Source organism: Acanthopagrus latus, chromosome 3, assembly GCF_904848185.1.
Source record: "Acanthopagrus latus isolate v.2019 chromosome 3, fAcaLat1.1, whole genome shotgun sequence".
NCBI classification, from domain to species: domain Eukaryota; kingdom Metazoa; phylum Chordata; class Actinopteri; order Spariformes; family Sparidae; genus Acanthopagrus; species Acanthopagrus latus.
In genome coordinates this window covers 25,240,238-25,266,946 of record NC_051041.1, presented here as the reverse complement: position 1 = coordinate 25,266,946, position 26,709 = coordinate 25,240,238, and the positions used below count along the sequence as shown (strand labels likewise).

Below are 26,709 nucleotides of genomic sequence, written 5' to 3'. Positions count from 1 at the left end.
TATTAGTGGAAAGAGTGCCCAGTGCACCCTGGTGACTTAGCAGTGATAAGCTTATTTTGTTACTCATTAAGTAGCCTCCACTATCTCTAATATCTAATCTTCTTTTGTTGGCCTGATCCTCCTCAAGCCTTTGTCGCAGGAACACTGAACAAGACTGGGCTATGTAAATTGGCAAACATTGAAAAATATATAGATATTTGGGGCGTAAATTAATCTTAACAACTTGTACTCTTCTCGCTAAAGAGAGTGGTAGACGGCCCCACCTCTGCAAATCAGACATGACTTTCACCATAAAAGCAGTACAGTTCTGCTCCCATAATGTGCGGACAGATCTTGTAATTGCAATGCCTAAATATTTGAAACCTGAATTACATGGGGCAGACAGGGGTAGTTCCGCAGCTAATTGGTTAATAGCATAGCTCTCACTTTTTGAGATATTTAAAGGTCCCATATTATGAAAAACACGTTTTCTCTGGTGTCTACATTTCTAAACTGGTCCTCCCTGAGCCTGCCAACTCGCAGAATGAGGAAAGCAAGCGATTCCTGCATGATCTCTGCAGCGCACCCACTGGTAAAACGGCGCTCCTACAGGTTGTTCAGATTCAGCTCCTTTCGTTACATAATGAAAGGACACATTTTCATATGCAAGCCTCCTCTGTGCAATGATATCCAAGAGGGGGCGTTCAATTTTTTTAATGACAACGTGCCGGCTACGGTTCGTGTAAGTTTGTGTGTGTGTGTGCTAACCACTTCACATTGGACTTCTTAAGTAACAAGGGTCAGTACAAAGCTACAAGTGTGGTGAAGTCAGCTGGAAGTTGGCTAACTAGTTAGCTCCGCATTGATCCGCTATGCAATGGAGTTTCAAGGGAGTTTAATGTGCATAACGATAGAGCTTAGTTGTCACAGTAAAAAGTCTGGAAATGTGCAGACTGGACAGAGACAATGCGAACAGTGTCCAAAGTTTCCTGACTGTGTTGGAGAGAAACACAGCTTTCGCTAGCTGTTAGCAATTAGCTATATGGTAGTAACTGTAACAACACATACGAACAAACTAACATTATTCAGACACACTAACCATTCTGAAACGTCCTGCTGCAACCGCAGAGTCTGTATTTCTTCAGTAGCCTCTCCTTCTGGGAACGATTCTGGGTCAAACTGGTATGATTGAACGAAAGTATCTAGTCGAGCCATAGCGATACATAGATATATACATGCACCATAACATTAACACATGCTACCGCTACTGAAAGAGGCATTGTCTTCCTGAGAGGGATGGGTAGCAGGCAAGGCTCTCCAAGTAGGCGTTGACAGACGGAGCTCTTTAGCATTTAAAGGTGCAGGCACAGAAACATACAGCTCAGCAGAGCTCACTTGAGCGACTTTTAGACAGCTGAAATTCAGGACCACGGATGGGTTTGGGGCAATGCATATCAAATACAGTGCTGTTGGACCTCTGACAGCTGTGTGAAATTTATGGAAAACAGGATGATATGGGACCTTTAATTTGTAACCCGAGAGTTAACCAAAAGACTTCGGGACTGAGAGAAAAAGGGGAATGCCAGACTGAGGGTCACAGATATACAGAAGGAGGTCATCAGCATATAATGAGACCTTGTGGTCTGTGCCCCATCCCTGAATCCTCTTAACTCCCTCCTCAGCCTTTAAGGCATTTGAAAGTGGCTCAGTATTGACCACAAATATGCTTAGAGAGAGCGGACATCTCTGTCACATCCCACTGAATAAAGGAAAGGACTCAGAGTGCTGGGTGTTAGGACATACTGATGCGCGGGGGGAGAAATAGAGTAATTGAATCCAGGAGACGAGGCCTGCCCCAAACCCAATAATATTGACTAGAGGAAATTGACGGGATGCATGTCCTGTCTGTTATAAGGTAATCTATATGCAGGTATGAGCACTGCATGTGGGAAAATAACAAATATTCAGGCATAAAGTCGATCCTTGATCTTATCTAAATCGCAGTGCCCCTGGTTTTCTACCCAATCCAGGGCCTGTTAAATTTCGAAGATCAGATTGTGATCAGATGTGTCTCCTGCAAAAGCATGATATCTGTGTTCACATTTATGACATTTGTCATTATCTTTGTGCATTTCACTAAGGCATTCAGCCCAGTGGTGTTCAGCGAAATGATCCTCACTGCCTGCCTGTCACCCACCCCCTCCCTAGTCACTCCAGCCATGGCGCATGGTATAATTGTGTGACTAAAGTGTCAGAGTAGTCCTAGCAACAAATGAAGAAAATAATTGAATGAACAAAATTGACATATTGTACTGTGAAAGAACTAACTGAAACGGTCCTCCCAAATGAAAGATATAAAAGACTTCCTGACTTGCATGGCAACAGATCCCCCACCTTGCTGAATTTCCCCCACCGAGATCTGTGACCTGCAAAAATCTGGGTCCCTCCCTTGCCTGTCCCCCCACCCACACCATACCCTCCACACTCACCTCATTCATCTGCACTTCCCTTTCTATGTCTAATCACCTTTACTTTCACCTCTATTCCCATATATCTGCTTAAAACCCCATTAACAAAATAAATGCCAACCGTTTACAATATGCTATATCAACAAGTGGCTGTTTAATAGTATGCCCCACAGCATGGTCTAGGAATATCCCGATTGTGCCACCTGAGTTATCAAGATAACTCAGGTGGCACATTTTGGACCACTTGAGGCTTGAACTTACAACTTCTGGAACCACAGACTGTCATCTATTATTCTGAGCTAAATGGCAAGTGGGAATACAACAGTGTTTTACAAATTGAGTAAGCCATTCACTGTTGTGCAGGCAGATTTAAAACCACTGTAAAAAATTCAGTTATCAAGACAAAAATCTGAAAATAAACATATTGCAGCATGGAGATGTTGGTAATTTGTTTTTAAAAATAATTGATTTGTTCCATAAGTGAATAAATGATGTCTCACTATGTCATTATTGCATTGACTCCAGTTGTTCACATGAAAGAAAAAAATAAAATCTTTTAATAGGTTTTACTGTACAAAAGTTTCTTCAATATTGAGGCTACAGTTTGATGAAAGTTCTGAGGCTGTGGTTGATTTGTTATGAATTTTCAAAGCTTTGAACTTTAGATGCTTGCTGTAGCGCCACCATCAGGACTATTGGCTTGGGTTTACATCTGAGGTAATCTGGCATGAGACTGGACCTTTGTGCAAAATTTGGTTAGCTTTCACCCATGGTCCAGTCCAAGCTATTTGTTTTTATTTAATTTAGAGGCTTGCTGTGATGCCACCATCAGGACAATTGTCTTGTGTTTCATGTTGAGGACATCTGACATTTTGATCTGTTATCATCATCACCCTTGCTGGGTCTCAAACTCACAACCCCTGACACCAAGAACCAGCGCCTAACTCAGTGAGTTAATTGGCTGGAAGTGAGAGCTGGCTGGGCAGCTGTTGCCAAGGCAGATTTCAAAAATGGTCAAAATGTCAGAAGTTCTGTTACCTGAACAAAAATCTGATAATACATAAATTGCATCTTGACAGCATGCTGGTGATTTGTTTTTGAAGTGTTTTGCTTCATAAGAGAAAATCTGATGTTTTAAAATGCCACTCTTACATTGATTCCTGTTGTTCCCATGAGAGCAGAATTCAAAATGTTATCAAAAATTCAGTTTTTTAGATAAAATTCTGATATTTGCCAAACTTCATCAACCATGACTCCAAAATACTCTCAGTTTGAAGATTGAAAATGTATTTAGCAAGAACTTGATACAGTACTGTTTACAGTCAAACATTTTGACACACTGTAGGCTTAATTTTTGATAAACCAAAAATCCAAGAAACAAGTTTTGTCGAGGACGGTCTGACAATGCTCTCTAGCAAGTTTTGTGACAATTGAGCAAAAATTGTTGGAGGAGATAGGTTTTATATGTTTTACAGGTTTTGAAAAAAACTGAGTGATGGACTTCATAATTTGTAATGAGTTTAAGTGGACTAACGTTTCAGCAGTATTGGGGCTACAGTTGGTGAGTTACAAAATTGTAGCATGTACTGTTGATTTTGTAGGTATTTTTTCAAAGTATTTCTAAATTTAAACGCTTATTGTGCGCCCCCTATCTGGAAGCTCACCTGTTGAACATTGTCTGAGTTGTGTACGGGCCCAGGATCCATAATCCCTGACAAAGCGAAGTGGGTCCAGCCCGGGAAAAGGCTAGACTGCGCAGGTAGTTCAGCCGTCGGTCCAGCTGGAGTGTATTAATCAGCGTCAACGTCCGGTCTCTGCTGATAATTAGCTGTAAAGACTGCTGCCTCCTCAGGCAAAGCTAACCTCGGTGGAGAGGAATTATTACCAGCTGCGGCCATGACCCCAGTTGTGGCTTGGCAGTGAGCGCACGGTGTGTCGAGGAGGTCTGCAAAAAAAGTTGTCAGTTGCGGACCTTCAATAGACTCCAGGAGTCCGATTATCCTAATGTTGTTTTTGCGGCTGCGGCTTTTGTAGTCCACCGTCTTCACCTTTAGCCTAGCGATGCTCTCGGCTTGCTTGTGCTTGTCCTCCAGTGCCTGAATCCGTTGGTCCTGTTGTTCTGTGCTAGCCTCCAGTTAGTCAGTCCCTTGATCGTGCTCCATCACCACAGCCTGTGTACAGTCCAGTTTCACTTCTAAAGCCACAAACGTAGTTTTGAAGTCAGCGGATATGCTAGCTCTGTGGTCCTCCAGTAAGCTAGCAATGCTAGTGAGACAGGTGTTGTTGCATGTAGTTGAGGTTGAGGTTTCTCCCTCAATAGCCTTTTTTAGTGTTTTTCCACGATTTTGACATCATGCCAGTTTATATTAAGTTAGTGGCGTACACTGTCTTACTGTAGGCTAGTGGGGTTGATGAAAGAGTAGATTTTTAGAGTGAAGATGTGGGAGTGCGAGAACGCCCTGCCATTCACATGCTCACCTTCCCGGAAGTTCCCCCATCCAAAATCAATCTTATGTTTGTTTGTTTGTTAAGTACAGAGTCAGCAAATATAGGGCCCTATGATTTCTGCGATCACAGAATCGCGGACGGAATTGTGGAATTAGCCGATTAAAACGGAATCTACTTTTTAATGTGGAATATCGCGGAATTTGACATAATTTCACTGACAAGCTGTTTTCGTGTGGAAGTGGAACATATGTCTAGGGAAAACTGCACGGAGGGAAGCAGGTCTGGGTGGCACAACAAGTCGCCGCTGCCCCCCTCCCCCATCAAAACAGTGTAAGCATGGGGAAGCGGCTGCCCATGGCTCTGTCCTCGTCAGCAAAAAAACTGAGAAACTTGACATTTACCCCTCAGTACAGAGCCGAGCATTTCCCGAACGACTTGTATGTGTCAGGTGAACTGTTGTTTTGCAAAGAAGCAGAAGTCATAATTAAAGGTGTAATGCATCAGAGTTAGCCACCTGTCCGATTCATATTATCGGCATATGATACCAGAGTGACTGTTAACTCCTGCTAACAGTAGCTGCTGTTAGCTAGCTAGCCCAACAATGCATGTAACACAATTTGAAATGGATTATTTACTGTTTAGACTACCAAAAAATCAACAATAAGCTTTGTCATTATGAAAAATTGCAGCAGAGCCCATCTACAAATAGTTTTGTACAACATTTTCTTGGCAATCATCAACAGTCTCAGCAGTTAATCACCGGACATCACATTACAAACAGATCAGAAGTGACTCTTAGAACACTGTTGTTGCTCTTGGCAGCTGCTGCCTTTACCTCCCACCCTGTATCTTAGATAACTGTTAAACAAATGTTCCATTCAAGTACATTCACAAGTACATCTATTTGCATCATCCACAGCACCTGCTTTGAATATGTACCTGTTGAAACTAATATGACCACTGAGAGACTTACTTTCTGATAGTGGTGTAATGGTTCCCAATGGAATGACTTGGAACCTGTCATTGTTTTTTTCTTTGTCCACATCTGTGTCCTCATCGAATGCTACTGGGTGCAGAGCACCCAATATCAATGACGTGTGAACTCTTTGACACCCTTTTCAGTGCAGAAAAGCCCCACATGGAATGGCAGTAGTAAAGTTTGGAGTCACACATAACAAGCTACAGAGAAGTTACATCAGAGTGCTGACTTTGACCTGTGTTTAGATTTTCACAGCAGATTATCATGTGTGCAATCTTTAAGCTGGCACACACTTCCTTCACCATCCTTCACAGAGCAGGTTATCGACAGCAACATTTCAACACAGATATGTCATCTATTCAGTATGTGGTTGTCCTTTAACAAACATAGCTGCTAAAAGATTGCATCAAAGGGAGGCTACAAGTCAAACCGAAGGCATATTGAAATATACTTTAACCTTCAGAACACTTCAACTGGATCAGGTCAAGTTTACAGAGTTAACTGTAACTTGTAGTTAATGGAGTTATTAAATCTGAAAAGAACTGACTGACTGAACTTACTGTTCAAGGATCTATTGTGCAATAAACTGATGTTGTCCCCTTTCTTTCTCCTCTATGTGACTGTATTTTGTTAATCTGCCACTGACACCATTGCAGGTAAGTTCTGATCTCTTTTCATTCCATACTGAATATGAACTGTGCCGGTGTGGGTCTAAATGTAGGTTTTCAGGTTTGACTCAAATTCTGCTTATATTAATGTTTTGTCATTATTTAGGTGGTTACGAATGTTGGTACATTTTTTGGTGAAGACCAAAATGTGGCTGAAGTGACAGACCCACAAGCAGTGTTGCCAAGTTGCCTTGAAAAAGTAATCTGATGACTTGTTTTTTAAAGTAACTAAGTTAGATTACAATTAACTTTATTAGTTACATTCAGCAGGTGCTGAGACCCCCCCCCAAAAAAGAAAAAAACATTCAGTGTGGCCTTCAGATTTCTGTCCATTTCTGCATACTCCTTCTCCAGGTAGGAAGAAAAAAATGTTCTGTGAGGCAGCACAGCATTGATAAGTGTAGGGATCTTGTTTATTGTGGCACAAAACGAGCGCTAGTCCACCGTGTTTAAGGGCAGCATTTCCTTTACACCATACCGCGCAACCAACTTCTTCAGCTCTCCCCCACTTACTTGTTTTGCACCGAAGTCCAGCTTAACTGTGCTGTGGCTCCAAAAGTTTCTTCAAATTTGACGTTGAGTTTTTGAAGCTTGATAGTACTCTGTCACCAGCACAGAGTGTACAACGAACCTTAACATTCTCATCTTTAGCTGACACAAACTCAAAATAATGACTGTATTTCTAGCTCGAAAACACACCTCTCACTCCTCCCTCCGTTGTTGTTTGTTTTTGTGTTGCTGCATGGTTTGACACGAGTTGTCCTCATGCAGAAAATGTGACTTGTTGCGTATGTGACATCACACTAGAAGAAAGCAAAATGTATATTTTACTAAGGAAAATGACCGAAATATTAGTAACGCACAGTGACTTGAATAAGTAATGTTAATCCGATTACTGGTTTGGATATATTAATGCGTTAGATTACTCGTCACCAAAAAAAGTGGTCAGATTTACTAAGTAACGATTGCAAAACAAGTAAGTGGGGGGTTCGGCACGTGCTATATGTGCTAATAAAGTAACTTGTAATCTAACTTAGTTACTTTAAAAACAAGTAATCAGTAAAGTAACTAAGTTACTTTTTAAAGGAGTTATCAGTAACCGGTAATCAGATTACTTTTTCAAGGTAATTTTGGCAACACTGCTTGTGGCTTTGTCACTTCAGGCACATTTTGGTCTTGACCAAAAAATGTACCAACATTCGTAACCACATAAATAATGACAAAACATTAATATTAGCAGAATTTGAGTTACTAATTAACGTGTCACTGGCATCACTGCCCACAAGGAATGATCACCGACCTCCGCAGTTCCCCTTAGCTGGACTGGGCTTTAGAGCTTCTTAGAGCACATTGTTTTGGTTTTACAGCCTACAACTTTATTGGTTCTGGAATAGGTAGAGGGTAGAAAAATGTGTTCAACTTTATACCATAACTTGTCAGTGTTGTGATTGGAAGTTTTTCCATTACCACAAGTGGCCAAAAAAGAACAGTTCACTTTAGCTACTTTGCATGCATGAAGTCACTCAAACAATCAGCAAAGTTTTAGATTGCTAACTTTCAACAATAGGTGGTTGGTGGTAATTGACTTGTTTAGAACTTGCCCTTTTTGTGTTGCGTTCTTGATATCCCATTTCCAGCTACTAGACTCTTTCTTGTTCAGATCTGGCCTCGTCATCCTGAGGGCTAGGGAACAGACGTTCAACAAGTCCTTTCACTGTCCATACCATTTACTTTGGAGGGCTTTGTGTTTAACAGTTATGTTATGCTTTAGAGTGGGATTTCCACTCGCATACACACAAATAGCAGTCACATATGTTTTGAGAAGCTAACTGTTTGCATAAATATTTTCAAAATATGTCGTAAATATATCGTAATATCGTATGAATTACAAACCAGTTTTATTTCCCAGATTTTGTGATGGTATTATATCACAAGAATTAAGACCTCAAATGCATTGATAAATTATTCTTTTTCGTCTTTCTTATTCTTTTCCCTCTATGTCTCCATTATGAATGCTTAACAGGTCATGTTTTATTGGTGGGGACTTGAAATCCAAGCTGAAATGACTTATAGTTCTTCCAAGTACCAGTGAAGTAGATGGTTACTTGAAGAATGGCAGGTTTTAAAGGGGCCCTTTCACACACAGTGAACATTAATAAACCTTGAGGGTGTGTCCCTCAGCATGCCCCACATTCAAATAGATAGAGATGGAGGTTGAAAATTAGTGAAGTTATCCTTTAATGAAACCAAAATATAGATACTCACTGAGGGGCCGACAGTGACTGACAGCCAACTATTGGTGTGTCGTGTCACAGCTAAGATATAAAAACTTCTGTCAAAGAACCTGCTATGATACACAGAATTTTATCATGTACCTTTAAAAGAGGCGGTACCATCTTTCTGTATCTTTCTGAGCTGAATCTAAAACATATCCAACAGTATGCCATTCTTTACAGTACTAACCCTAAGGTTTGATTAGAAAAAGAGAGTGACAAACATACATGTACGATAGATTCTGCGCTGCTTAGAAGTGGTTACAAATACGTGTATTTGTGCAATTATGAATACTTTGTAGAACACACGAGGACTGTCTCCGGATTTGTGATGATTCATACTATTTTCCACTATAACTGACAAGTTTGTTGTCACAAATTTACAAAAACCTTTGTCTGGTTTTCACACCGTTTCTCTGAATCCAGATTTCCTGACAGAGTACATGATTTCTACTAAATGGGTAACACAGGGCCCTGTGTGGGTTTACACATTACCTGTGTCTGTGCCTTCAGCAAAACCTCTAGTTGTGTGGCCTAACGTGATCCTGTTGTAATCGGGAGTGGATTTATGTTAGGTATGAGGAGCTTATGAACCCCCTGGCAGTCAGTGTGGGGAGCTGTGCTATGTTTTTATGCTTCAGGGAAAGTTGAAAAATGCTTGCAGGCTTGGATAGGGTTGAATTATTCATGGAGACAGAGAAAGAGGAGCTGTAAAAGCCTTCATATTCACTTTCTGCCCCTGGCTGTGCTATTCTGTGATGCACTCCAAGCGATGGGGTGAATTGGGGTAAGAAGGCACGTGATTATCTTTGAGGAATATTGATAATAACTGGGCTGGCAGCGGGAAGGGGGGCATAGGGTAATGGGGCACACCAATAGCCCTTTCCTTGTAGATTCCCATCCAGGCTGCACATTTTTGTGATGTGATTTTTGTGATTTGGTTCACCATCATAATGGTTATCATGTCCACAACTCATAAATACTGAAGCTGAAACAATAAGAACCATGTAATGCTAAAAGCATAGAGACAAACTGTAGCAGAGCTGGCAATGTGTAGTTAATGTACATGGATGAACTAGTAAACAGCCACTGGATATGTGACAAATACTAAAACTTCGATGTTCTAACTGGAGGGTTAGTTCCACTTGTCATATGTGTCAAGGTCGTCCTGTAACGTTAATTGGTTAGTTTGAGTTTAGGTATTTTGACCAACAATTTTGATGTAGACAACTAACTTTTTTTTTTAAATCCATCTACAGAGCCCGTAGATTTAATTTCCTTAAAACATTGTTATGATTCTGAATTAATATTTTTTTTGTTTGTCAAGTAGAACATTATTGTTTATTCTATGTCTGTGTATTCTTACGGTTGGTTCCAGCTTCTTAGAATGTTTGTAAGCCAACAGTTTAATGGCATTGAAATCACGTGGTATCTGTTTTGCTGCAGCAGTCTTGGTAATTTTGTGAGGGGATGAAATGCTTCGTGCTATGAGGGGCCAAGGTGAATTCTAAACAAATGAGAGTGATTTTGCTGTTCCGACAGGTCTGGAGTTCATTGCACCAGTCGGGAGTTCGTTCCATTTAATTGTGAATTATTTTCCCTGATTCACCAGTTTTTTGTAACAAAAAAGGGTTTTGTATGCTGAAATATCCACTTCAGTTGCACTTACATACACAGTAACCCTCCAGTTTTATTCTTTTGTATATTCTGAATGGATTTATTTTTTACATTTATCATTCACAGAGTGATTTAGATAACATTGTTTTACTAAAAACATGGCAGCAATAGAATAATTGAATGCTTTTGACAGTAACTATTTTATGAAACAAAGAGAAACTTTGACTCTAATAGATCAACATAGAGAATCAAGAATTTTGATAAAAATCAAAGTCCAGATCACTGACCTGGACAGTCAAGCAAATTAGCACATTTTAATGCTTCATTGCATATTTCAACATACAATTTCAGAAAAGCTGTCACTGCATGAAAAGTGGGATTTTTGTCCCCATAAACGTCCAAAATTTTGCCAGTATGCCTCAGATGCAGTGATGTAACGTCCTAACTCATAGCATGTCACCTCATCACGATGAAGATCCTCACGGGTCTCATCAGCTATATCTAACCTCACCAGGCACTGGTCTGGACCCTTCTCCAAGTATCTGTACGGGTGCTTCACACTGGAGACAGCACAGATAATTTCAAGGTTAATGTGTACATTGTATCGGAGAGGAATGTATGGATTGTATGGGACAACTCATGCATTATTGACAGACACATTAATGCCCCCTCTGATCGTCATTGACTGATCGTCTTCAAGATGGGAGAGCCAGGCGCATCTTCAGCTCATCTTCTATACAGTGGGTAGGAGTTGTCTGAGAAGCTTGTGTCTTGCCTCAATTGTTTGGGGTAGTCAATGGAGCGTGTGCTGTCAGCCATGCATGGACTGTCACGATTCCATCGTCCACATAGGCCATGTGACAATGCAATGTAATTCCAGATTTGTATGACACAACACGATCAGTATCAGTGGAAGTCCTGAGTTTGTTGCGTGGCACCATCGTGATGAACTTATGTATATGAGGAAGATGCCTCTTCTGAGTTTCTTTCACCATCACAAATGCGTAAACACGTCTGTGAGCAGAGCCTCCACCTTCATGTGGAATACTCTGGAAAGATGTCTGGTCTTTGGTAGGCCTGTTGACCCTCAAAAATTGATTCTTCTATTCTAGTTACAGTAGTTAGGGTTGCAAGTGCAGGTGAGGAAGAAGTCTAGTTTGCCTTTGACTGACTAAGGCCATGGCGTCTTGGAATTCTTTGGCGTACCATCTTGTTGATCCATAAATTGTGGGTAGCAGGATGGTTAGGCATCCTGGGATTATCTCAGTGTCACTACTCAGGGCATCAACAATGACTTTGAGCCTTGAGTGTGGTGTGATGTTGCTGGCCAGTCAAGCAGTCAGTTGGTTGTCGGTTTCAGCAGCACAGAGCCTTGACTGGATTGCGGCATTGCTGGCCAGTCAAGTGGTCCATTGGTTGTTGGTTTCAGCAATACGGAGCCTTGACTGGAGTGCAGCATTGCTGGCCCGGCAGGCATCTCGGGCTGACTCAGCATCACATGACATTTTTGCTCTCTCTTTGTACGATTGGTTTTCGGCATGTTAACAAATTGGACTGCGAAAGAAAAAAATACAAGATTCAGTTTAATATTGGCATGTGTCATGTCATGTCATTGTCCATAGCCACTTATCCCTTTCCAAGGGGTTGCGGGGTGTTGCTGCTGGAGCCAATCCCAGCCTTGTCTCAGGGCGAGGGCAGGGTACTCTCTGGCAGTGTGGGGTTCAGTATCTCGCTCAAGGACACTTCGACATGCAGCTCAGCCCTGCCCAGAGCCAGGATTTGAACCAGCGACTTTCCAATGACTGGTCAACTTGCTCTACCCGCTGAGCTACAGCCGCCCCCATATTGGCATGTCAAATGAAAATAATGCTTTGTTGAGAGTTGATGAATTTGTCTGTTGTCATTAATGTCTAACTTCACCACTGTTATCATCAGTAACTATCTAAACAGGTAATTACAGAAGTTGGCAGTAGACTAAGGCAATATTCCTTAGAGCAATTCTTAAGATAGCCAAAACACAAACTAGTTCCTTGTCTTTACCTGGTTTTGAACATATTCAAGGTAAGTTACGGCTAGGTAAAGTAGCATGACGAAATGTAAAGTGAGCACATCAAACAATGGAAATTGAACACATAACCACCGTAATGTGTACGTGTGGGCTTCAGAAAGCACACAATCTGATTGACTATTCCTCTAGGCCAGTACTTCTCAAATAGTGGGGTGGGGGGGCAGGACTTTCAGGATTCATGCTTTAATGATAAAAAAAAGGAGCCTCCAGCCACTAGACAGCCACTGATAGCAGTCAGTCTATCTCTTCATCTGCAGACATCAAGATGAGCAACTGGACAGCCGCTGAGATTCAGGAGATACTAGTATCTCCTTGGTCTCTGTAGCTGTTAGGTTGTATCCACTTGTTGTTGTAGCAGCAAGCTACCAATGGTCTCTACTTTCAAATTAAAAGCCCCCCCGCTAAAAACCCAGTTCCAAACTCCAATGGAGTGCAATGTAAAGCTTCATGCTTCACGTCACATCGCATGTTAACTTACCCCAGTGGCGGCAAGCAGCTTTTGGAAAAGGAAGAATATTACACCTCCCTTTTAAAAAGACAAGGTGGCAAATTGCTGCCTTTACCTTGCAGCAGATGTGCCGCCTTTTCTATCTAAAAGGGGCTTCTGACAGGAGTAAAAAGAAAAAAGGAGGAGGCATCAGAGGGAAAAAAAAACAAGTGACGTAACCGGCATAAACCTAGTAAGAGCAGGAAATATGACGATGCCTACATGGGTTTACTGTGAACATGGTCCGAAATGAGGAAAAACCTGTTTGTGTTTTATGTCTAAAAACTCTGGCAGCGGACAGCATGAAACCAAGTTAATAAGTAAATAAGTTAATAAACTAAACTTGGAAATTGTTTTACATTGTTGCAGAAGTTAAAAACCCTCTCAAAAGTGGATATGGTTCAATGTGTTAACATTTTATCCATATGAAATGCACACCAACAATGAACCCATACTATACTTAAACACTCCTGTTGTCCACTATGTTGAGTAGGCTATTGTTGTATGGCCTACGATGCCTATACTTTTCAGAATGATCCGATGCAAGTACCACTGAAAGTGAATCAGGTGTTAACAGTCATAACAGCTCAGAAGGGTTTGGTGAATTCGAAATGAGAGGGCAACAGAAGGCCGTACAGTTTTGAAGTCTATCATTCATGTCATCCTCATGGTCAGAGCATATAAATTATGAATGAGCAGTGAACTACATCTCAAATGGGATGAAATCTGGCAGCAGAGTGGGGCAGGAGCATGTAGGGCTCCAGGTGAGGCAATCAGGTTTTCCAGGCCAAAGCATTTCCCAAAAATTAACAGAATGGACAAAAACCCCTCTTAAAATTCAATATGGTTCAGTGTGTTAACATTTTATATCATTATGAAACGTACACCAACATACTTAAACACTCCGGTTGTCATGATTGAAGCATTAGCAACGCAAGAACCATTCAAAGTTAATGGGGTGGTAACAGCCATAAGAGCCAAGCAGGGTTTGGTGAATTGGAACTAAGAAAGTAACAAAGGGCCATAATAGTTCTGAAAAACTGAACGGTAATTGAAAGTACAAAAATAAAAAGGGCCTGTAGAAGCCCAACATGTCAGTAAGAAGGTAAAAAATTGAGAAACAGGGCCATGAGTTAAGCCTGGAGAAACACTTTGAGACATAAGAGTGTAACTTAAGGCAGGAACACACTGGCCCAACGTCTGAAGCGTTTGGGGAGACTTGGATGAGTTCAGGAACAAATATGTTTGGTGTGTTAAGCTGTGTTGGAAGCTTTCGGAGCCCTGCGGATGTTGTCTGCTCCGATTCAACAAAGTCTGAGGAGGTTGGCTGTCGGCAATCTGAGCCATTGGATTCTCTGATTGGTTGTGGGCTGGCTGTATGGCCATTCTGATTGGCGGTGTGCTAGCCAATCAGCGCGGTGTGTGGGAGGGGCAGAATACTGTGTGCGCTTCGTTTTTCTATGCACTCCGTTCTGTCATTTCCTGTTTTCAAGTGGCGCTACCCGCTTATTGCATTTCATGCAAGTGCAGAACATACATACATACATACTGTGGAGCAGGCAGCACGTCGAAGCGGTGTGTTCAACGCAAATTTTCTGCCAAACGGGTAAGACGAGAGGCAACAGAGTAATTGGATATAGGCAGTTGGACGTTGGTTTCAGACTTGGCGGTGTGTGGGGGCCTTTGCAGATGTGTGAAGACAGTATCCAGACATCCAGAATGTGTAGGGCTAAGGGAATGAAGATTTTATGGCCTAACATTACATCAATAGTGTGTCGGATAGCAGCTAGCTACACATGAACATCCACGGATTCTGATTCCAGTTTGTTGTTGTTGTGTATTCAGATTTCCTCAGACCGGAACAGAATTGGTCCGGACTCATTTAGTCTCATTAATCCAAAACAGTCAGTTTAATGCACAGAACAGGACCTAACCACTGGCAAAATCCTGGTCCAGCTGGCGCAGGTATAAATCTGCTTGTTTCTTTTTATTTTAAAATGTATTTATTAATTTTTTGTCAATAAACAAACATACATACTCAAGACAGGACCACATAAAAAAAACAAAAAAAAAAAAAAACAGCTGGGAGTAACAATATACAGACCAAAATCAAACCGAAAGAGCAGTTCTAGGTAATATGACAGCATAGGTGAGATACAATACAGTGGGAGCTAGAAAAAGAAAAGAAGAAAAAAAAGAAAAATGCCCTTGTCATTATAGCAGAAATATTTACATTGATATATTCAAGAAATGGTTTCCATATTCTTTCAAAGGCATTATTTTTGTAGTGCAGGAGACACATCAGAAAGTCTAGAGGTATACTGTATATTCCATTATTGTCCTATGCCATCCCGCAACTGAGGGGGCTTTATCTCCAGTGCTGAAGAATATTTTTCCTGGCACAAAATGTCATAACAATATACAGTTTTTTCTGATATGTATCAGTTACACGGCCACTGGAAAGACCCAGAAGGAGGGAGACCGGGTCAAGTTCAAGTTTCATTTTCAGAACCTTTTGTATTTCAAATAAGACATCATTCCAATATTTTTGTATTTTAACACAAGACCAGTAGCAGTGGGTAAGATCACCAGTTCCTGTCTAACATTTAAGACAAAATGGAGAGACATCCTTTCTGTATTTGGACAGACGGTTTGGAGCAACATGTGCTCTATGCAGTATCTTAATTTGCATTGCTCTTGTTCGATTACAAACTGTTATTTTCCTTGCATTATCCCAGATGTCCTCCCACATGTCCTCAGTTATCACAACACCCAGCTCCCTCTCCCAGATCACTCCCAGCACCCGAGTGCTGAAATTTGGGCAATCCCTCAGACCAGCATAGAAGGTTCTAATGGAAGCATCCCCCTGAGAAAGAAGCACTTGTTTTTCTATTTTTGTGACATTCATATCAGCAAGCAATGATGTGTCTTTAATAATAAAATCTCAGATCTGAAAATAATGAAAAAGATTATTTCTTGATACGCCGTATTTTTCCATAATTTATCAACAAAGAGTAGATTTTTTAGAGGACACTTGGACAAAGATTTCTCAATATCAAGCCAAATTGAAGAAGCGTCACCTTTGATCCAATCAGCTATGTATCTTAGATGGGCACTCAGTTGATATCTCTTAATATCTGGGAGATCCAACCCACCCATAGCACTTGGTAATTGCAATACTGACAACCTAATCTGTGGTCTGCGTTTACACCAGATAAAGGAACTGAACCAACCGTTCAGTCTTTTCACTATTTTATGATTGAATAAGATGGGAATCATTTGTATAGGATAGAGCAAACGTGGAAGGATATTCATTTTCAGAAGTGAGATCCGGCCCAGCCATGATATGGGAAGACTGTTCCATCTCTCCGGATCTTCTTTAATTTTATTGAATAGTGGGTTAAAGTTGGTTTGAAACATCTGGTTAAATTTAGGTGTAATATATATACCTAAATTTATGAAACCTGCAGGGGACCACTTGAATGGGAAGGGATTAGGGTTATCTGGCTGTTGTCGCAAATTACCCAGAGGCATTGCCTCTGATTTAGAGAAATTAACTTTGTACCCAGAAAAGGCAGCAAACCGGGCAATAATTTGAGTAAGACGAGGGACTGATATGGAGGGGTTTAACATAAACAACAACACATCATCTGCATATAACGTAATTTTATGCAATTTTTTGCCCTCACCCAATCCAGCCATCAAAGGGTCTCGCCTGATAGCTTCTGCTAAAGGTTCAATCGCTACTGCAAACAAAAGTGGCGACAAAGGGCAGCCCTGTCTGCAGCCCCTCTGGACCATAACATTTGTGGATCTAAGTCCATTGGTTATGACTGCAGCCATTGGCTGGGTATACAGGTCCTTCACCCATCCAGCAAAGCCATCACCTAGGCCGAACTGTTCAAGTGCAAGAAATAAATAAGACCATTCTATGCGGTCAAAAGCTTTTTCTGCATCCAGGGATATCACAAGACCATCTATTGCTTGCTGTTCAGATAGTTGAATAATATTTAGCAATCTTCTAATGTTGTTATAAGAATTACAGCCCTTAATAAAGCCAGTCTTATCCTCCTTCACTATAATTGGTAGAGGGCATTCTAAGTGTCTTGCTAAAACTTTGGAAAGAATTTTTAAGTCTACATTCAGCAGCGAGATCGGCCTATATAAGGCACAATCCTTAGGGCATTTCCCTTTTTTAAGAATCAGAGAAATATTGGCTTCTCTTAATGATGGTGGAAGAATACCACATTTGAAGGAGTGGTTAAACATGTTCATCATAGGCTCTAATAAAAGACTTTGAAATTCTTTATAAAACTCACTACAGAGACCATTACTGCCTGGTGCTTTACCTGTTTGAAGAAGTTGAATGGCCTCACGCAATTCAGCTGCTGAGATCGGGGCATTTAATTTAGATTTCTGATCTTGTGATATAATTGGGAGATCAAGTTCGGAGAAGAAAGCTTCCATTAAGGTTTTGGCATTGCTAGCTTGTTCTGACTGATATAATTTTGCATAAAAAAATCTAAAAGTGTTGTTAATAAGTTTATAATCAGAAGAGCAAGTTCCTGACCCATCTAAAATTGACTCGATAATCTGAGAAGCCAGTCTTTTTTTGTTAAATTGGCTTAATAGTTTCCTGGTTTGTCTCCATGTTCAAATAATCTTTGTTTTGCACATCCTAATTTTTGCCCCGCCTTCTTTGTTAACAAAGAGTCTAATGTGGAGTGAATAGCAATGATTTCCTTCAATTTGGTTGTTGTAGGTTTCTTGATGTACCCCCTTTCTGATATACTTGTTCCATATTTTTCCGTCTTTTTGTAGCAGTATAGGATATGATTAACCCCCTGGCATAGGCCTTAGAGGTCTCCCAGAGCAAAGATGGATTATTGACAGAAGGGGAGTTAATGGAGAGGAAATGCTTGAATTCTGTGGTGAAGTATGATATGCATTTGTGATCTTTTAAGATTGAGGTGTCCATTCTCCAGTTTGTGGGTTTTTTAGAGAGTTTTTTAAATGTAATGGTCACATACACTGCCGTGTGGTCTGATATTATAATGTTTCCAATTGAACAGGAGGCAATAGATTCTACTAGCTGTTTTGGGGCAAAAAAGTAATCAATTCTTGTGTAACAATTGTGAGGATTAGAAAAAAAGGTGAATTCTTTTATCTGCCGGGTGAAGTGTCCAAACATCCACATATCCAAAGTCCTCACAGAGACCAGTGATCTGCTTTGACTGTTTTGATAGGGGTAAGGCACTTAAAGGAAACCTGTCCATCAAAGGATTCATAAGACAATTAAAGTCACCTCCTACAATGGACCTCCTACAACTGCAAGATCAGATAACTCAGGTAAATGCCTCCATCAGAAAATGAAGGGGATGGCATGGAGGGCAGTAAACATTTAAAAGAGCAAAATCCTCCCCATGTAGGGAGGCTGTAATAAGCACAAACTGTCCATACTTATCTTTGATACATTTAGATACTTTAACAGGTAGATTTTTCCTGATGAGTATTGCCACTCCTCTGCTTTTGGTAGTGAAAGATGAGAAATAGACTTGATCATAGCCACATTTTTGCAACTTTAACTGTTCCTCGTCATTCAAATGTGTTTCTTGCAACATAGCGATGTCAATCTTTTCCTTTTTTAAAGATAACAGTATTTTTTTCCTCTTGATGGGTGAGTGGCTTACCTTAATATTCCAAGTGCACAGTCTCAATGTATCACAGGTCATAACATTTTTTATTGCAAAGATTTAAGCTCCCAAATGTATTGAAATATCCACGTTGATTTTGCACCTTATTATGACCCAGCTGAAAAACAAAGAACAGACAACACGCATTACAAATAACAAATGTGCGAACAGCACAGTTGGAGGAACCTTCCCCACGCAATAACCAGGGGATAACCACCTTCTCCATGACTGGACACTAACTTGACCAACTTTTCTCACAGCTCTGAACTCAGTTAACACCACCAGTATGATACTGATATCTACCCTTAAACAAGGACAAGCAGACCACCTAAGATAGCAAAAAAAAGGAAAAAGGGGAAGAAAAGACCCCCTCCCTCCACAGAAAAAAAAAGCAAAAAACCCAAAACAAATTAAAGTACTCTATATTATTGATCTCTGCCTCGGTGGTTCTCTCCTCAATTTTTTTCAGCTGTTGGGCATGGGCCTGTAGTGTTTGGGAGAATGGCCCCAGCTTTTCATCAATTACCCTGGTTATGTTTGCCGTTATTTCTTGAATAGTTTGACGAAAAGCCGGGTCAAGTGCATCCTCGGTGTTAGCCATTAGTGGTTGTTGCTCTTCTTCCACTGGGGAGAAGTCAGGCAAGCGAGCAGTAGCTTCTGGTCTGCTCATCTTGGACGATTTTCTGCTATCTTTTGGTGGCATCCCGTCTCAAAAAAATACTCATCAATATTTATATTAAAATACACGACTTGAAAATTGTCGTGAATTTTGAAATGGGCAAAGTTATGTAGGAAATATCAGTGCAGTGGTGCGGAGGTCAGAAAAGTCAACCACTCTCTACGTCGCCATCTTGAGTCCCCCCTGCTTGTTTCTTAAGGTGTGTCATGGAGATTGGCTCTGCAGTGATTGGCTCTGGTGTGCACATGTCTATGGTGGTGGATGCTAGTGGAATTCGCAAATCATTTATGAAATGGCATGGCAGCAGCCATGTTGAAAATTGCAGGTCAGTCTGATCCTGATCTGAAGAGATATTTGAGGCACACACACACGCATGCGCGCACACACACACACACACACACACACACACACACACACACACACACACACACACACACAGATTCCTTGCTTTCAAAGAGAGACGTTAATTGAATCCACTTGTTTGTAGAGTGGTTTTATAGAGTGAAACGTCTTTTACATCATTGACAATCTTTGAGTATGCTGAGCTGCACAGAACAGTTCAACCCATGAACAGCCAAGTTTAATTTTGGCTTTTAAAAAAAAGACTTAACAAAATGTTGTCAAAAAGTTGTCAGGTGCTTTTGGAAAATTTCAAAAGCAATCCAGGCACTGAAAAGGCATCTGAAAATATTAGCAGATGAGAAGGGAAATTAAAAAAAAAAAAAAAAAAAAAAAAAAAAGCCTTTATTGAAGTGGCCAACGTGTTTGGACCATCAGGTATTCATCAGGGCTCCTTCACAACCATCATGGTTGAATCATGTCGGCTTTTTAATCATTACCCTTTTATTGATTTATGACATGAGAAGCCTCAACTTTTAATACTTCCTTCAGATATTTTCTACATTCTCATGTCATCAACTTATTCATGGAATCAAGAATAATTAGCAACTGCTGATATGACCCGCCACCAGCAATGTTTGTCATTTTAACAGCATTGGCTAAAAATGAGAACCTGCTGCCAGAGTGATTTCTACGTGGATATTTGTTAATGAGAACAGAGTCAATCACCTGTGCAGTGCTACACACACACGCACACGCACGCGCACACACACACACACACACACACACACACACACACACACACACACACACACACACACACACACACACACATTTCACCCTCACATAAAGTGAAATGCAATGCAGGGCCTGGCAGTTAAGGAGAGTGGCACTGCAGTAGATGAACGCAACACAGTAGAGTTCAGTAAAGAAAAGATCAGATCTGCTTTTTTGTAGCTGATATTGATCAGCTGATATGTGCCCAGATTTCCCCTCAGTTCTGGATTGTACAGTTAACTCGTAGCATTTCTAACATGTAAAGCAGACAGATGGCATATTTTTTAGGTATATTGTTATTGTTCACAATGTCCAATATCTGGGTTTTTTGTTCAATAAGTTTGTAAATACGCCAATTAGTGATGTGCATGTAGTGTAAATATGAGACTACTTAATACTACTTTATGTACAGGCTGTAGAAATAAGTTAAAAAGCTGTTAAGAACTGGAGTTACCAGAGTAACCCTAACCGTAACCCTAACCCTATGACTATAATGATGGGGCATTACAGCTAAGATGCACTGTGACTTAATCATCCCTTTATCTTTTTCTTTGCCCTTTTTTCCTATCCAGCCACCAGTGCAACAAAACCAGTGTTGTCACCCTTTGTAAAATCATTTATTTTCATGGGGTGTATGTAAACGTTTGCTTATTGTATGGAGGTCTCCATCAGTCCTGGTATGTGTGTGCCTGCATAGTGTTCCTCACAAGAATACTATACTTTTAGGGTATTTCCCTTTCCCTTAGTGTGTTATAGCTTTTCGGTTGTGTTCAGGGGAACTTTTTAGTTTCTAATCTGTTCATGGTGCGATGTTTACAGTAAAAGTTAAGCTAAACTTGCAGAACAGACAGGGCTCAGCTGGATCTTGAGGAGGTGTTGTAGCAATGTTTACTATATGAAAAATTATTCATTTCATATTAAAGCATGTAAGCCTGATTTAGTAAACCCTCCAAATAAAAATATGAATCTAAAATTGAGCATGATATGGCCTCTTTAAAGGGGTGAAGAAATAGGAGCATTGAGCGCTGGGGTCTGTTATGTAAGGCTTTGGCTGTGGTGCTCAGCGCTGCAAGGCCCTTGTGCTGTCCCACTGCCAACAAGCACAGGAGGTTTCATCACCCCGCTGTTTCAAAGGGCCCTCTGAACTCTGGATATTGTGTAGCGCTGCTCTGTTGCATTCCTAATTAATTTTCTTATTTCTCTCTCCTTTACACCAACCATCTGCCATCCTCCCCGATAGCCTCCCTGTTTAAACCATTTGTCTTTCTCTTCATCTGCGCTCTCCACTTTTGCTGACTCATTTCGCTCTCTCAAATTATGTACTGAAATAGCTAACTCTCTCTCTCACGGTCTTCTTGCACCATTTTGCTCTGTTATCTGCTTTGCTGTAAATCTGTCTCCATTAAGAGTGTGTCTAAAAAGAAGCTGTGAATAACTCATGAGGCTCTCACTATGTTTTCTTCATTTTAGATTGCGTTAAAATACACAATTACATTATTTTTTACAAAGGAAAAGTAGAGCCAATTCTTCTTCACATATAGATATTATTATCTGTTATTGCCATAACAACCTTTAGATCGTTCTTGAGCTAACACACAGAACACTCTTGTTAGAATTACTTTGCAATGTGCTTTAGGCATAATAAAGACACACGGGGAAGTAAGGCATGTGAGGTGCATGCTGATGTTCTAAAAACAACGAGAAGTCAGTTATTGTTGTTTGGGTGATGATTTTGTGGTTTACCAACATGGTCACCAGTTGGAGTTGTGGCAAACTGCTTATAGATGCATTAAAAGAACAAATTTTCTGCAATTTGCATCAAAAATTGCACTCATTGCACTCAGAGGCATAAACCAATCATATCTGTAATTTTTTACTCTATCTACGCTCTACACTCCCTGAGGATAAGGTTTGGGTAGTGATGGTGTTCCAACGTCCGTGATCATAATCTACTATCACAACTAGAGATTGATGAAATACAACAACAATGCTACGGCAAGGGGGAGCCAGGACGACAGGTCAACGGGGAGATGTCGTCATCATCATCCCATCATCTCAGAGATTGGGTACCAAGCCCCAACAGATACTCGGGACCCACCATGGAAGAGATGGTTAGAGGCCAAGATAAAAGCAACGGAGAGAAGTTAGCTAGCTAGCAGAGTTCCAGGGTTACTGGAATGGGATGGATTCAATGCTGATTGCCCATCAAGTGCTATCATCAGGATCGGAGAACCAGATGATGTACCAGATGTATGTACCAGAAATAGACTCACTGGCCACACCAGGATCAGCCCAGGATTGGACAAGTGGTAGTCTCAAAGAGACCACAGACCACGAGTCAACCTCGAGAGAGTAAGGCAGGAAAAGTCAGCTGAATGGTAAGAACAAGGTCGAGCCAGGTATCATAAGCTGGCCAAAGGAGGAGATACAGTTCCACGGAGTTCCACCCCAAGAGGGAGGCACTAAGGAGGCACAGAGGCACTAAGCATGGCAGCACAAGAACAGGCCATAAGCATAAGCACATAATCCAGGATCTACCAGACCCAAGATGTAGACTGTGCAAAGAAGCCAATAACCATGCCTCTCCAAATGGATAGGCATAACCAAGTGGCTGGGATAGTATATAGGAACATCTGTGGGACTTCAGCTTCCAGACTGACAAACAAGCTCCTGGCTAACCAACTGGACATAGTGGTGGTGGACAAAGAGCAGAAGATAGATGATAGATGTGGCGATCCCAGCTGACGCCAACACGAGAAACTTGACATGTACCAAAAGAGCAACTGGAACAGATGTGGAAGGTCAAGGCTAGCGTGGTCCTCGTGGTAGTGGGGGCACACGGGGCAGTAACCCCCAAACTGGGAGAGTGGCTCCAACAGCCTGCTGGTGTCGGGGACCTGCGTTTCATTGATGGCATCATGAATTCACAGATGTATTGCTCTAAACCAGCGGTCCTCAATCGCATCCAGCCCGCCAGCCTCCTGTTTGTGGCCCCCGAACTGTTATTCCTTCACTATTATACAACAAGGAGTTCTGACCAAGCAATCTGATTGGTCAACAAGAGACCATGCTCAAATCAGCATGACAGCACACTTGACTCATTACTCAAAATATTACTCCTCCAAGTCTATGGCAATAGTGTATCCATCGCCATGGCAACATAGTAACTGTCAGAGATGGAGCAAAAAAAATAAAAAGTACAGCTTGAAATTCAAACTTTCTGCCATAAAATATGCAGAGGAAAACTCGGTAGAAGCAGCCGCTAGACGTTTCTCTGTCGACAAGAAAGCGAGAGATTGGTGAAAAAATAAAATGGAGCTGTCCAAGGAGGACAGCAACAGGGTCATGCTGCCTGGTGGAGGGAGGAAGAGGCTAGCCAGGAGCCTGAGATAAACATGCGGGAATGAGTTATCAGCAAACGAGCACACAACGACAGAGTGTCCCACAAAATAATCAGGGTGATGGCAAAACAAATGTATGCCACCATGAGTGACAGCAGAGTTGAGGAGTTTGCCGCGAGTGCTGGTTGGCTAAATCATTTCCTCCCCCGCAACAACTTCACTTGCAGAGGACATACAACTACTGCCCAGCAGGATGCCAGAGAATTCACTGAGGAGCTGGCGAAGTTTGTGACATTTTCATTACGGATTTTTTGGAGGAAGGAATTAAACGCCTGTCCCAAATTGCCGCCTGGTCTGTTATCTGACTAAAACAAATAAACACCCCGGGTATTATTTGGTAGTTTACAGTAGTTCGGGAAATTCCGAGACCGCGATAAAACATTGTTAGCTCAGAGTTCGCTCATCTGGGACTAGAAAATCCTTTCTCATTTGCTAGAGTGGTAAACTACATTCCATTACACATTTGAGTCTACTGATGTGACTGATTTTGTTTTAGTTATTAGTCAGACCCCATGTGTTTCCATGGAAATGCGACGCACACTCGCAAAAAGCTTTAAAAGTTGAGAGTAAAATGTCCATCAACATGGATATATTTTGATTACACATTTTATTTGTGTTGGTATTAGTTGTATAGTCGCAATGTTACCCTCAAGGGTTGAGAACTTAAGTGCTGCTTGTGGAAAGGGCTGATGTGGTAACTGCCAAAATGAAATATTGCGATGTTAAGAAGCCCACCACGCTGCATGATGGGCCATCGCTATCACCGCACATGACCTGATCTCACCACAACACATGTTGAGAAGGAAACAATGGCAGTTGCACTGTTATCCAAACCAAATGTTACTTTTCCCCTTTGAGAGTATTTCGGCTTTCAGCCAAATGAAAAGGGGGAGCCAGCCAATTTAAATGAGTCTGTAAAATCTGCGGCAAAACAATTCAAGTAAAACGAGGAAACAAAACAAATTTAAGGGATCACCTAGCAAGCTACCATCCAGCTATTGAGGTGCGGCTGCCGCCGCCTCCTGCCACACAGAGTCGCGGCGCAGCTCATGCCGGTGCCAGCCGACAGCTTGGAGTTGGCGAAGCCTTTGCTCGAGTCGCCAGGTACAGCAGAGACAGTGACAGACATAAACGCCTAACAGGCGCTGTTACACAGTATCTGGTGGAGAAGATGGTGCCATTTTCCACTGTGGAGAAACCTGCATTCAAGTCGCTGCTCCAGAAATTTGACAAGCAATATGAGTTACCAGGGAAAACCTACTTCTCAGAAACTGTTCTGCCGAAAATGTACAATACAGTCAGAGCATCGGTTCAGAGTGAGCTCAAAAGTGTGGACTTTTTCTCTGCCTGTCAAGTGTGAATATGACTCCTTACATGAGTCTAACTGTACAGTACCTGACCACAGACTGGACTCTTAAATCATGTTGCCTCAAAACAGTGTTTATGCCCCAGAATCACACATCCGACAACATCGCAGAGGCTCTACGCAGCGCGTTTGATGAGTGGTCCCTGGATGAGAAGAAGCTGGCATGTATAATGATTGATAACTAACAGCAGTGAGAAAATAGAGCTGGACGTGGCTGAACTGCTTTGGACATAATTTACACCTGGCAGTGACAAACGCAATGGCAAGCATTATAGATCGCACATCCCGAGCAATGGGATGTACCACAAAACTGTACCACACCTTAGTGGGTGCTTTCTCCCAGAGCTGGCTGAAGAGGAGAGATCTGGCGAAAGCGCAAGTGGAAGCTTAATGGTAAACTAGCTTTCAGAAGTTATATTTATGATCTGATTGTAACCCACTGTAAGTCGACTTAATAACACAATTATCATTGAGCCTCCATATTATGATTTCACAAAATAAACACCTACCCTAGCTAAAATGCCCTTGCAGCCAACAGGCTATTTTCTGCTTTATATATATATATATATATATATACATATATATATATATATATATATATATATATATATATATATATATGTATATATGTGTATATATATGTATATATATACACTATATTACCAAAAGTATTCGCTCACCTGCCTTTACTCATTCTATGAACTGAAGTGCCATCCCATTCCTAACTCATAGAATTCAATATGATGTCGGTCCACCTTTTGCAGCTATTACAGCTTCAACTCTTCTGGGAAGACTGTCCACAAGGTTGAGGAGAGTGTTTATAGGAATTTTTGACCATTCTTCCAAAAGCGCATTGGTGAGGTCACACACTGATGTTGGTCGAGAAGGCCTGGCTCTCAGTCTCCGCTCTAATTCATCCCAAAGGTGTTCTATCGGGTTCAGGTCAGGACTCTGTGCAGGCCAGTCAAGTTCATCCACACCAGACTCTGTCATCCACGTCTTTATGGACCTTGCTTTGTGCACTGGTGCACAGTCATGTTGGAAGAGGAAGGGGCCCGCTCCAAACTGTTCCCACAAGGTTGGGAGCATGGAATTGTCCAAAATGTTTTGGTATCCTGAAGCATTCAATGTTCCTTTCACTGGAACTAAGGGGCCAAGCCCAGCTCCTGAAAAACAACCCCATACCATAATTCCTCCTCCACCAAATTTCACAGTTGGCACAATGCAATCTGAAATGTACCGTTCTCCTGGCAACCTCCAAACCCAGACTCGTCCATCAGATTGCCAGATGGAAAAGCGTGATTCATCACTCCAGAGAACGCGTCTCCACTGCTCTAGAGGCCAGTGACGGCGTGCTTTACACCATTGCATCCGACGCCTTGCATTGCACTTGGTGATGTGTGGCTTGGCTGCAGCTGCTTGGCCATGGAAACCCATTCCATGAAGCTCTCTGCGTACTGTACTTGG

General features: G+C 41.5%; 1 protein-coding gene across 8 annotated transcripts in view; it reads left to right on the top strand.

The window, feature by feature from the left end:
* thrb (thyroid hormone receptor beta) overlaps nt 1-26,709 on the top strand; it is a 163,433-nt gene that overhangs the window by 26,265 nt on the left and 110,459 nt on the right. The window lies entirely within an intron of this gene.